Below are 13,400 nucleotides of genomic sequence, written 5' to 3' on the forward strand. Positions count from 1 at the left end.
CTTACTTAACAAGGGGGCGCCTGGGTGACTCAGTACGTTAAGCATCCAACTGTTGATTTTGGCTTAGATCATGATCTCAGGGTCTTCAGATGGAGCCCCGTGTTGGGCTCCAGGCTGAGCGTGGAGCTTGCTTGGGATTTTCTCTCTCCCTTTCCCCCTGCTCCTGCCCCGCTCGCTCACTCACGTGCTCTCTCCCTCTCCCATTCACTCTCGTAAAAAAAAAGAATAAAGGTCTTAACAATTATTAGAAGTCAAGGAAATAGAAATAATCCAACTTTGCAATCTTGAAGTGTTTGAGAGGTTACATTATACAAATCAAGTAAGTGTAAACAAACAATTCAACTACTGCTGTTTTTTACTTTAACCACCTTGCATTTTCCTCCCATATCACTTAAAAATACCCACTATGAAATCTTTCAATTTTCTCCAAACAACTATGAGAAATATCTGGTATTTTTTTAGTCATAATAACCTTAAAAATCTTATAATAAATACCTTTTCTCAACATGCTATTTACTATTCTGTCAATACAATTACCATGTCTGTGGGCAAAAACCCTATTATTAATTCTTTTCCTTCAGATTCTTGTATTTAGTCATTGAGTCCTAATAGATCTCTATTTTTCATTTTTGCTATCTATTCTTCAATGTGATAAGCCTTCAAGACCTTACATCTATTCTTCCTTCACCCAACTGCTCCACTCATTAAAGATTCCTGCCTTGACTCCCACCCCCAATATATAAAGTTCTACACTCAAGCAGTACCTCAGAATCATCCACATAGCTGATTAGTAAAAAGAAATACAGTTGTGAAGGCAGAGTAGAATTATTGCACTGTAATCTCCAGAGACTCCATTTTGTACTTCACTATGCTCTCCCCATCCCTATGCAAGGGTCGTCACTCAAAAGTGACTTAAATAGGTCAGAAAGACACATTTCCAAGTAACCACTATCTCATAATACTGTATCACATCTCAAATATCAATGTTATACTATTTCTCCAAATATTATGTAACTCAAGGCTGGAAAACACACTGTTTAGTGTCATAGAACTTTATTTGAAACATTGTCACATTATCTCATCTTACTATTCAAACACCCAGCAATGTAAGTACAGGCTGTCTTTTTTTTTTTTTTTTAAAGATTTTATTTATTTATTTATTTATTTGAGAGAGAGAGAGAGAGAGAGAGAAACAGCATGAGAAGGGAGAGGGCCAGAGGGAGAAGCAGGCTCCCCGCTGAGCCGGGAGCCGATGCAGGACTCAATCCCAGGACTCTGGGATCATGACCTGAGCCGAAGGCAGTTGCTTAACCAACTGAGCCACCCAGGCGCCCCTGTCTGATGGTAGGTTATGTCTATCTCCCCGACCTTACCATAAGGAAGGGATCTGTCTTTTTATAAATCTCCTAAGATTCATTACAGTAAACCCAGTAATACTTAACATATTTAAACACAGACTTAATTAAAGTCAACTCAGACTCTACAGGACAATGATAAACTGTGAAGAAAAAAAGCCTAGAGGTGGCTGGCTGGCTCAGTCAGAGGAGCATGAGACTCTTGATCTTAGGGTCATGGATTGGAGACCCACGTTGGGTGTAGAGATTACTTAAATAAATAAAAACTTTAAAGGAAAAAAAGCTTAATTATTGGGTTGAAGTTGGGGGAGTGGTACTCAGATTAGAATCCCTTCTCTGAATCTCACAGGTTAACTTTTCTGTGCCTCCACCTCAACCCTGACCAAAAAACTAATATATTTCTGATGAGCAAGACAGGGCAAGAGAGAGACCGTACTCAGTGACAGAACAAATCTCTGCCACTACCCCTAGGTTGCCCAGGAGGTTATGGAGCAAAGATATGACTGACACTTCTGGGGAGGTCCTCACTTTGCTCAATGGGCCTCCCGAGAAAGTTTCAAGTCTCCCAGCTAAGGAAGGAATAAGCTGATAACAGAGGTCAGAAAGTATTTTTGGTCACATCAACCTATAACCACAACTTTCAAAGGCTTATTCTGGGTAGCTGTCGTATTTGCTAGTTCTAAGTTCTGGCTGGCTCCTGTTTCCCAAGGCAAGCGACTGGTGGTTTCTGCATCCAATATCTTTGAGCATAAGCTTATCAGGATTTTACTCACCAGCATTCCTACTTTTTATATTATCAGCCCTAACACAACACTTACCAAGAGTTCATGTACCAACCACTCTTTTTTAATAAGCACAGGGCTAACAAGTTAAGGCTGTGACCAGAAAAAGGCATTAAAAGTGGTGCCCGCCAAAACCAAGCTGTTCACATTGTCCATTACCGGGCAAGGAAATGGACAGAGTGGCCCACTGATCCCTTAATTCAGAATCAGAACTACTGCCAGGTTCCAATTCTTTACTCAATTCTGGAACTTGGCAAGCATTACATCTTACAGGGAAAAGTGACTGAGAAGGGAACTGGGATAACACCAACCCTAACAAGACAGTAACATATTAGCAAACGTCGTCATCATATAACAGACTAAGTTTTAAGCCCAAAGATAGCTTGTACACACACTTTTTTAAAAGTATACCTTGGTAGCTTGTTGCATGTATTTAATAATTTTAAAAGTTTTTATTCCTGTACTCAATATATTTTATAAAGATATTAAAATTTAAAATTCTGTGACATGAAATTTAAAATTCTGTGGCATGGAGGTATGTTCATTACGCCTTTCTGCCCGCTGAGTCTCCCCTCCCACCACTGTCATGTCTTAAGTCAGAGTCTCCTAAAAAGCCTGAACAGCTGCAGAAGCTCTTCATCACAGGTTTGAGATTTGAAACAACCGATGAGAGTCTGAGAAGCCATTCTGAGCAATGGGGAATGCTTACGGACTGTGTGGTGATGAGAGATCCAAACACCAAGTGCTCCAGGGGCTTTGGCTTCGTCACGTATGCCACTGTGGAGGAGATGGATGCAGCCATGAACGCAAGGCCACACAACATGGATGGAAGAGTTGTGGAACCAAAGAAGGCTGTCCCAAGAGAAAATTCTCAAAGACCTGGTGCCCACTTAACTGTGAGAAAGATTTTTGTTGATGGCATTAAAGAAGACACTGAAGAACATCATCTAAGGGATCATTTTGAACAATATCAGAAAACTGAAGTGACTGAAATCATGATTGACCGAGGCAGTGGCAAAAAGAGAGGCTTTGCTTTTGTGTAACATTTGATGACCATGACTCTGTAGGTAAGACTGTCATTCAAAAATCCCAGGCTGTGAATGGCCATGACTGTGAACTAAGGAGAGCCCTAGCTCAGCAAGTGACAAGTGGTTCTGGAAACTGTGAAGGTGGTTTTGGGGGGAATGACAACTTTGGTCACGGAGGACACTTCAGCGGTCGAGGTAGCTTTGGTGGTGGTCGAGGTGGTGGTGGATATGGTGGCAGCGGGGATGGCCATAACAAATTTGGTAATGATGGAAGCAACTTTGGAGGTGGCGGAAGTTATGATGATTCTGGCAATTACAACAATCAATCCTCAAATTTTGGACCCATGACAGGAGGAAATTTTGGAGGCAGAAGATCTGGCCCCCAATGGTGGTGGACGCCAATACTTTACCAAACCACAAAACCAAGGTGGCTATGGTGGTTCCAGCAACAGCAGTAGCTATGACAGTGGCAGGAGGTTCTAATCACTGCCAGGAAACAAAGCTTAGCAGGAGAGGAGAGCCAGAGAAGCCACAGGGAAGCTACAGGTTACAACAGATTTGTGAACTCAGCCAAGCACAGTGATGGCAGGGCCTACCTGCTGCAAAGAAGACATGTTTTAGACAATGCTCATGTGTATGGACAAAAAACTGAGGACTAATTGTATAACAGGTTATTTTAGTTTCTGTTCTGTGGAAAGTATAAAGCATTCCAACAAAGGGTTTTAATGTAGTTTTTTTTTTTTTTTTTTGCACCTATGTGGTTGATTGCTAAGTAACAGTCTGATCATGATGGTGAATAAATGTGTCTTTAAAAAAATTCGGGGGGGGGGGCACCTGGATGGCTCAGTCGTTGGGTATCTGCCTTCAGCTCAGGTCATGATCCCAGGGTCGTGGGATCCAGCCCCGCATCAGGCTCTCTGCTCAGCGGGAAGCCTGCTTCTCCCTCTCCCACTACCCCTGCTTGTGTTCCCTCTCGCTGTCTCTGTCAAATAAATAAAATCTTTAAAAAATAAAAAAAATAGAATTCTGGGGACACCTGGGTGGCTCAGTCAGTTGGGTGTCTGGCTCTTGGTTTCAGCTCGGGTCATGATCTTAGGGTTGTGGGATCGAGCCCCATGTAGGGCTCCGTGCTCAGCAAGGAGTCTGCTTGGGATTGTCTCCCTCTCCTTCTGCCCCTCTTCCCCCAGGCTTACTCACATGCCCTCTAAAATAAATAAATAAATCTTTAAAAAAATAAAAATCACTGAATTACAATCACTGCAAGCTAACAAGTGAGTCTAGCCAACTGCCCAACATCTCCCCCAAAAGCTTTGCCATTCTCCACGCATCCTGTTGCTAACAATACATTCAATAGTCTTCAACCACTTTATGTAAGTAGGACTATAATAGCAATCATCTTCATTATTTCTTCCTTTTATATCATCTTTTAAGTTCATCATTGACTACAGTCCTGGTGTAATACAATAAAGCATTTACTTTAGCAGTTGATGTTAATAGCTTCTAAATGCCTCTGTCCTATACTTAAAAGAGTATACTTAAAAAAAAAAAAGTATACTTAAGTCTCTGAGGGCAACCCCTTTGGGTCCCCTCCCTCCTTGGGAGCTTTGTACTATCACTTTGCTATGGCTCAATAAATCTTGCTTTGTTGCCCACCAATAAAAGAAAAAAAATAAGTCTCTGAAAAAGTCACCATATATTTTATCAGATTTTAGGGAGGAATTTATGTGCCACTAAAGTAGTGGTACTGCAAATTTTAGAATTTGCAAAAAAGCTCAATATCGCTCTGTAAATGTCAAAAGTCTAATGCTCACTAAAAGCTCACATGGGGGCGCTGGGGTGGCTCAGTTGGTTGTGTCTGACACTTGGCTTCAGCTCAGGTCCTGATCTCAGGGGCTGTGGGATCGAGCCATCAAGTGCACGCTCTCTCAAATAAATTTTTTTTTAAGATTTTATATTTTTATTTGACAGAGAGAGCATAAGCAGGGGGAGCAGCGGAGGCAGAGGCAGAGGAAGAAGCAGACTCCCCGCCAAGCAGGGAGCCCAACGTAGGGCTCGATCCTGGGACCCCGAGATCATTACCTGAGCCGAAGGCAGATGCTTAACCGACTGAGCCACCCAGATGCCCCTCAAATAAATCAATCTTTAAAAAAATTTTAAAAATAAAAAAATTAAAGCTCTGATGCATACTGTTCATGTGGCAGTTATATATCCGAATATCTCAGCAAGTAGGTAGTAAAAAAAAAAAAAAATATGCTTAGACAAAATTTGGTACTATTCAAAAGTTCAGCATTCCAACAGCTTGGAAATTTTCCCAGGGCTCAAATCTACCTTACAATTGCCAGCCTAAAATGAACTGTCATATAATATCCTCCTAAATGGTCTCAGCATCCTCTCTCAAACTATTCTCAGGTAATCCTCTACTTTCCTAATCCTTACACAGCAGCAGGAGAAATCTCTTTAAAATACAAATCTGTTCATAATATTCCCTTTTCTCCCTATATTGTATTTTAGAAAATTTCAAGCACAAAAATGCTGAAAGAATCTCATAGTAAATACCCTACACCCAGTTTCCCATATATCCCTGTATCTACCACCTAGATTCTACCATTAACAATTTACCGTATTTGTTTTACCAGATAGACACCTATCCGTCTATCCTTAATCACTCCGTCATAATATATTATGCCTTGTTAATAGTTTGCCCAGAATTATTTAGGGTCTATGTTCATAAGGCACACTTTTGTAATTTTCTTTTAAATCTGTAACATCTTTATCAGGTTTTAGTTATTGGGGTTATGCTGGCCTAGTGAAATGAGTTTGGAAGTAATTCCCCTTTGTCTATTTTCTGTATTTTTATATAAGATTGATGTTATTTCTTCTTTAAATACTTGATAGAATTCATCAATGGAACCATTATGGCCCGGAGTTTTCATTATGGGAAGTTTTTTTCAATCATTATTCAATTTCTTTAATATAAGCATCTTCAGATCTTATCTCAACTTGTGACAGCTTTAGTATATAGGTATTTTCAAGAAACTGTCCAGTTATGTTGTGAAATTTTTTGGCATAAGGTTGCCTATAATATCCTCTTATTGTTCTACAGGATCTGTAGTGGTAAATCCCTTTCATTCTTGATACTAGTAATTTGTGTTGTTTTTATCAGTGTATTTATGGATTTAACAACACTATTGATCTTTTCAAAGAACCAACTTCTGACTTTGTAATTTTGTATATTGTTTGTCTTTTTCTATTTCACTGATTGCTTCTGTTGTCTTATTTCTTTCCTTCTATATACTTTAGAAGTATCTTGCTCTCTACTAGCTTCATAAGGTAGAACTTTAGGCCATTGTCTTTGGACCTTTCTTTTCTAAAATAGGTGCTTAAAGTTATGAACTTTCCTCTACACACTCCATTAACTGCATCCTACAAATTTTTAAAGCACTTTTTTTTTTAAGATTTTATTTATTTGAGAGAGAGAGAAAGAGAGACAGAGAGAGCACAAGCAGGGGTAGAGGCAGAAACAGACTCCCTGCTGAGCAGGGAGCCAATGCGGGGCCCGATCCCAGGACCCAGAGATCACAACTCGAGAAGGCAACGCTTAACCATCTGAGCCACCCAGGCGCCCCTTAAAGCACTTTTTAATAAACTATTTATTCTAGAATAGTTTTAGACTTACAGAGAAATTGCAGAAATAGTAAAGTACCATATACCCCACTCCCAGTTTCCCGTATTATTTACATCTTGCATCAGTATGAGAGTTTGTCATAATTAAAAAACTGATATTGATACATTAATTTAAGTCTATTATTTTATTTCCTCACTTTTTACCTAATATCCTTTTTCTCTTCCAGGATCTCAACCAGGATACCACATTACATTTGGTTGTGATGTCTCCACAGGCTCCTCTTGGCTATGACCATTATCGCACAAATTGTGAGGCTCTATTTTCATCATCCAGTTCAAATTACTTTCTCTCTTGCAAAGTCTTCATTCACACAAAGGTTTAGAATGTGTGGGTTATTTTATTTTTTTGAAGATTTTATTTATTTATTTGACAGACAGAGACACAGAGAGAAAGGGAACACAAGCAGGGTGAATGGGAGAGGGAGAAGCAGGCTTCCCGCTGAGCAGGGAGCCTATGAGGGGCTGGATCCCAGGACCCTGGGATCATGACCTGAGCCAAAGGCAGACGCTTAACGACTGAGCCACCCAGGTGCCCGTGTGGGTTATTTTAGACACCTTGATTTCTACTTTAATCCCATCATGGTCAAAGAACATATTCTGTATTATTTCAATCCTTTCAAATTTATTGAGACTTGATTCAAAGCTCAGCATCTGGTCTGTAAGTACACTTGGGGAAAGAAGTATATTCTGTAGTAGTTGGGTGGAGCTCTATACTGACTTTTTGTTAGGTTAGTTGTCTCCACGATTGTTGTCTATTTCTTTTTTTAATTTTATCCATTTTTGCTTGATGTAATTTGAACCTCTGTATTAGGCACATACATGTTTATGATTATGTCATGAATTGACCTCTTTATCATTATGAAATGACCCCCTTAACTCTAGCAACACACTTTACCTTCAACTCTACTTTACCTGATATGAATATAGCCACTCCAGCCTTCTTATGCTTACTCATTAAAAGGTGTATCTTTTTCCATGCATTTAGTTTTAGCCAATCTGTCTGTATGCATTGAATCAGAGTATCTATTCCATTAAACTAAATGAAATTATTGATATGGTTGGATTAGGTCTACCATTATTTCTGTTCGGCTGTACGTCTAACCCCTTTTGGATTATTCACTTTAATTTTTCTACTAGCTTTTAAGCAACACTTCTTCACATTTTTTCCGTAGTGAGTACTCTAAGAATTACAAAATACATCCTTCTTATTTTACACTTTACTCGATGTTAATAATTTGCCATTTCACATAATATATACAAACCTTGCTCCCATACAGGTCCATATACCCCCACCTCCCATTCCATGCTTTATCCTACAGGTTTTATATCTACATTATGTGATGATTGCCACAAGATGCTTTTTAAAAATTATTTGAACAGTTATATGTTGTTTTAAGAAAAAAGTGAGAGATTTGTATCTTTCCACATATTTACCATTTCTGATGTTCTTCATTTCCTTATGAAGATTCAAGTTTCCACCAGGTATCATTTCCCTTCAGACTGAAGAACTTTAGCATTTCTTGTAGTGCAAACCTGCTAGTTATGAATTCTCTTGGTTTTCTTTTATCTGACAATACTTTTAGTTCACTTTCATTCTTGAAGGCTATACTACTGAATCTGGAATTCTGGATTGTCAAATTTTTCTTTCAGCATTTTAATCATTTTCTATTCTCTCTGGCCTTTATGATTACCCTTCTGTATGCAACATGGCTTCTTCTGCTGTTTCCTGGATTTTTCCTTTGATTTTTGGCTTTCAACAGTTTGATTATGAAGTACCCAGTCATGGTTTTCTTCATTTTTAAACCTGTGGTTTGCATGGTTTTGTCTTTATCCTTACTGGGATTTGCTGAGCTTATTGAATCTGTCAATTTATGCCCTTCACTAAATTTGGGAGATTTTCAGCCATTACATTTGCAAGTATTTTTTTCTTTCCCTTTCTTTCACCTCTACCTCTCCTTCTGGGACTTTAATTACATATGTTGGATTTTTTGATATTGCCCCCAGGTCCTTGAGGATATGCTGCTCCTCTCCCTGAATAATTTCTACTGATCTTTAATTTCATGGATTCTTTCCTGTCATCTCTATTCTGCTTTTAGCTCATCCACTTTATTTCCAGTATATTTTTCAAATTTGGAATATCCACTTGGTTACTTAATACTCATTCTTTGTGAAAATATTTTCCTATGCATAGCTTTCCTTTTATAATAGTTACAAAAGTTTCAAATCCTTTCCTGCTAATTCCAACATTTAAGTATTTTATAGTTAGTCTCTGTAGATTGTCTTTTTAACTTGAGGTTACATTTCTCTGATCTTTGTATGTAAGTAATTTTGGAATATATGCTGCATGTTGTAAATGTTATGTTGTGGAGGCTCTGGATTCCTTTATATTCCGCTGAAGAGTGTTTTTAGTTTTGTTTTAGAAGGTACTTAAATTGGTTGACTCAAACTGCAAACTCTGTGTCTTAGGTAGATGAAATCTCAATTTAGTCCTTTTATCCTTAGTTGATCTTCTTGGAGTCTGCTCTACACATGCATAGTTCAACAGTCTGCCAAGATTTGGATAGAATTCATTCACAGAGTTTGATGCTTCTCTATGTTCCAGGATTCGCCTCTCACTTCCCAACAGCTGTGTCTGCCTTGAGCCTTAACTTTTGTTTCTTCAGGAACTAAAACACTGCAAGTTTATTTCAGAATTTTAACCATCCTACCTGGTACAGACTGGGGCCATGAAAATGGGAAATCATGCCCATGTCGTTCCGTTCCTCAAATGTTAATTCCCTTCCAGAATCTGCTTGCTTCAGGTAACTCTCCAGTGATCTTAGTTGTATTATGTGCTTCTGATCTAAATAGCTGTTATTCAGAGGAGGGCCTACCAGTAGGAGCTTACTAAGCCGTGACCAGAACTGGATTTCCATGCTTGCACTTTTAAAAAGCCTTCAGACTGACTAAATGGCTCCAGGCAATGTTCAAGCAGGTGGGGCTGATCAAAAAAGACTTACCTCTCAATCCTGTGATGGAGTAGGAGGCCCTAGGTTTAGTGACAAAGTTGGCTAGGGTCTGCAGTGACTCTTAAATGGCAGTTGTCTTTCATGAAATGACTCAGTTTCAATTTCACTTTCACCTAAACATACACTTCTGTGATTCCCTCAACCATACACTGAAAAAGCCAAGCCCATACACTCATGTTTAATGCCTCAGCCCCTGACTTTTAAAAGCCCTTCATTAGGGGCGCCTGGGTGGCTCAGATGGTTAAGCATCTGCCTTTGGCTCAGGTCATGATCCCAGGGTCCTGGGATCGAGCCCCACATCCGGCTCCTGGCTCAGCAAGGAGCCTGCTTCTCTCTCTCCCTCTGCCTCTCTCCCTGCTCATATGCTCTCTCTCTCTCTTTCTCTGTGTCTCAGATGAATAAATATTTTTAAAAAGTAAAAAATAAAAAAAAATAAAAGCCCTTCATTACATCCAATTATTTAAAATAAAAACCAAAATATTTTAAAAAGCCCACTTGATATGACCCTTGCTAATAAGTACTAGGTTTGAGCTACTTTTCCCCTAGATCTCTATACACCAGACAAAATGGTATTTCCAGTTCTTCCCATCTACCATGTTCCCTCCCTTTTTCATATGTTGGTCCCTCTCCTTGGAATGCTTTTATTCTTTTCCATCTTATTAATTACTCATCCTTCAAATCTCAGTCCAAATGTCAGCTGCCTGGGGAAGTGCTCCCTGATCTCTCAGATTAGGCCATATTCCCTCATATACACTTCCTTCCTGTACTTTCTTCATACCACTTGTCACAACTGTGACTATTTCTGAGGCAGGGAGTAGAGCAGCAGTTCTCAACCATATCAGACCCAATACCCTTTTTTTTCCTAAAACATTATGGGAATTTTCATTTTTACATAAATGTGAGGGATTAATATAACACTCCCCAGTGTGCTCATCAACCAGCTTCCCCAACTGTCACCAATTTTTCTTTCAAGATATTTATACCTTTTCTTAATCATAAATATTTTGTAATATTGCCTATCCTTTTTTTTTTTTTAAAGATTTTATGTATTTATTTGAGAGAGAGAGACACAGCAAGAGAAGGAACACAGCAGGGGGAGTGGAAGAGGGAGAAGCAGGCCTCCCACTGAGCAGGGAGCCTGATGTGGGGCTCAATCCCAGGACCCCGGGATCATGACCTGAGCCGAAGGCAGATGCTAAACAACTGAGCCACCCAGGTGCCCCTAATATCTCCTATCCTTGGTAGGGGGAGAGGGAGTGGGAGAAGTAGTTTTCCCCCTGAACAGGAAGCCCATGTGGGACTCGAACCCAAGACCCTGGGATCATGTACGTGCACGTTCTCTCTCAAATAAAAATCTTAAAAAAAAAAAACAAAATTCAGAGCTACTGTAACTTACACAAATAAAATTTAAAATATCAATATAATGTGCTAACTATAACAAAAAAGTAATTTATCATAAAATAATACGCATTTCAACATGTAAATGCTTGGACATGACTAGATTAGATGATGTAAGACTATGAATGTAACAACTACAAATACAGACTGATGTATACATGTTATGTTGTTGATAAAAATACCAGGAATAGCACTGCTGTCTATGATATGATTTTCCAAAATAGGGGCCAACTCTTTGTAAACTTTCTAAAATAAAGAAAGCACAATCACTTGATTTATACAGTAACTATGCTGTATGTAAAAACAAAACAAAAAAAATAGAGTTTCTGTGTAAAACAAATTGGTTCTAGGCCATACGATCCTAAACAGATTTTTCCCATACATGAACATCTTCTGGAACATTTGAAAGTGATGCAAAATGTGTAACAATTTTTACTATAGGTTAGGGATGTCCTTTACATTGCAGGATGTCCAACATCCCTGATCTCCATCCACTAAAGTCGATGTCATCCTCTCAATGATTCTGAAACCAAAAAACACCCCCACAAATTTCCAAACTTCCTTAGGGGATGATCTCAAACTCTTTAAAAATTAGGATAAAGGAAGACAGCCAAGGTCTCCATAGCCAGACTGCTTGTGTTTGAAACCTAGCTCTATCACTTACTAGTTGTGTGTGATCTTGACCAAATAATTTAGTCTTTTTGTGCATTCATGAAATAAAAATATTATTAGTATCAATGTCATAGGGTTGTTTTGAGAAATAAATTTAAAAATCCACATAAAGTGTTTGGCACAGAGCAGGTACTGAATCTTTGCTATAGTCATTAGTATAATTATTTGCTTAATGACTGCCTCTCCCAATAGAGGGTAACCTCCTTGACAGCTAGCAGGAATGCCTGTCTTGTTCATCATTTTATTCCTATGACTTGCCACACCATCTGGTATAGAATAAGCACTCAATACTGTTGAATGAATGAATACAAGTTAGCAAAGACATTTGGAATATAAACAATAAAAACTGGAGTATAAACTTCAACAGTATTATTTTAGGTTATGCTGCTAAGATACTTCTATATAAGAATGACATTTATCCTAGTGACATATACATAAACATGCAGAGCATCTACAGTGGGATACCCAAGTAACAGTTACTGCCTCTGGGGAAAAAAGTGAGGGTGTGCAGGTTTTCATTACAGACCCTTTTGTACTTTTTAAAAAATTAAACAATAATACACATATAGTTTTAATTTTCTTTTAACTCATATATTTTTTTAAACCTTGAAGACTTTAGGCACAAGAACCAAGACTACATAATGCTTCCACGTATAGAACTTTTTTGGAACTCCAGAAATTAAGAGTTTCGACTTGCACACATATTTTGAACTTTCAAAATGGCTCATTACAGACATCTATCCACTTTACTGATACTCCAAAATGTCTAATATCATTAGATACTGATTACCTGTTCAAAAAGATATGAGACAAGTAACATAACTACTAGGAATAGTAACAATTTTACTTTTACATACCAGTTTATATTTTACAAAGTATGGTATAAAAGCACGACTTTGGAAGCAGATAAAAATAATAGGTCTACCACCTTGAGTAAATTTTAACCTCTGAACTTGAAATTCCTCTTGTATAAAATGAGATACTACCACCTAGTTATCAGGGATTCAGTTTAAAAAAGCAGCAGCATGGGGCACCTGGGTGGCTCAGTTGATTAAGGGTCTGTCTTCGGCTCAGGTCCTGGGATCCAGCCCCGCAGCGGGCTCCCTGCTCAGTGCGGAGCCTGCTTCTCCCTCTCCCTCTGACGCTCCCCCTGCTTGGGATCCTTTGCTCACTCTCTCTCTCTCAAATAAATAAAATCTTAAAAAAAAAAAAAGAAAAAGACAGCAGCATGGGGCACCTGAATGTCCCAGTCGGTTAAGTGTTGGGACTCTTGATTCCAGCTCAGGTTATGAATTCAGGGTTCTGAGATTGAGCCCCATGTAGGGGTCCACGCTGAGCACAGAACCTGCTTAAGATCCTCTCTCTCCCTCTGCCCCTACTTCCCCCCATCCCACCCCCCCAAAAAAACAACAGCATGGAGCACCTGAGTGGCTCAGTTGGTTAAGAAACAGACTTTTTTTTTTTAAAGATTTT

General features: G+C 38.9%; 1 protein-coding gene and 1 pseudogene across 4 annotated transcripts in view; one reads left to right on the plus strand and one right to left on the minus strand.

Moving 5' to 3' along the window:
* ZNF106 (zinc finger protein 106) overlaps window positions 1–13,400 on the minus strand; it is a 70,293-nt gene that overhangs the window by 52,675 nt on the left and 4,218 nt on the right. The gene's annotated exons all lie outside the window — the stretch shown is intronic.
* LOC113909201 lies at window positions 2,824–3,804 on the plus strand (annotated as a pseudogene).

Source organism: Zalophus californianus, chromosome 6 (assembly GCF_009762305.2).
Source record: "Zalophus californianus isolate mZalCal1 chromosome 6, mZalCal1.pri.v2, whole genome shotgun sequence".
Taxonomy (NCBI): Eukaryota; Metazoa; Chordata; class Mammalia; order Carnivora; family Otariidae; genus Zalophus; species Zalophus californianus.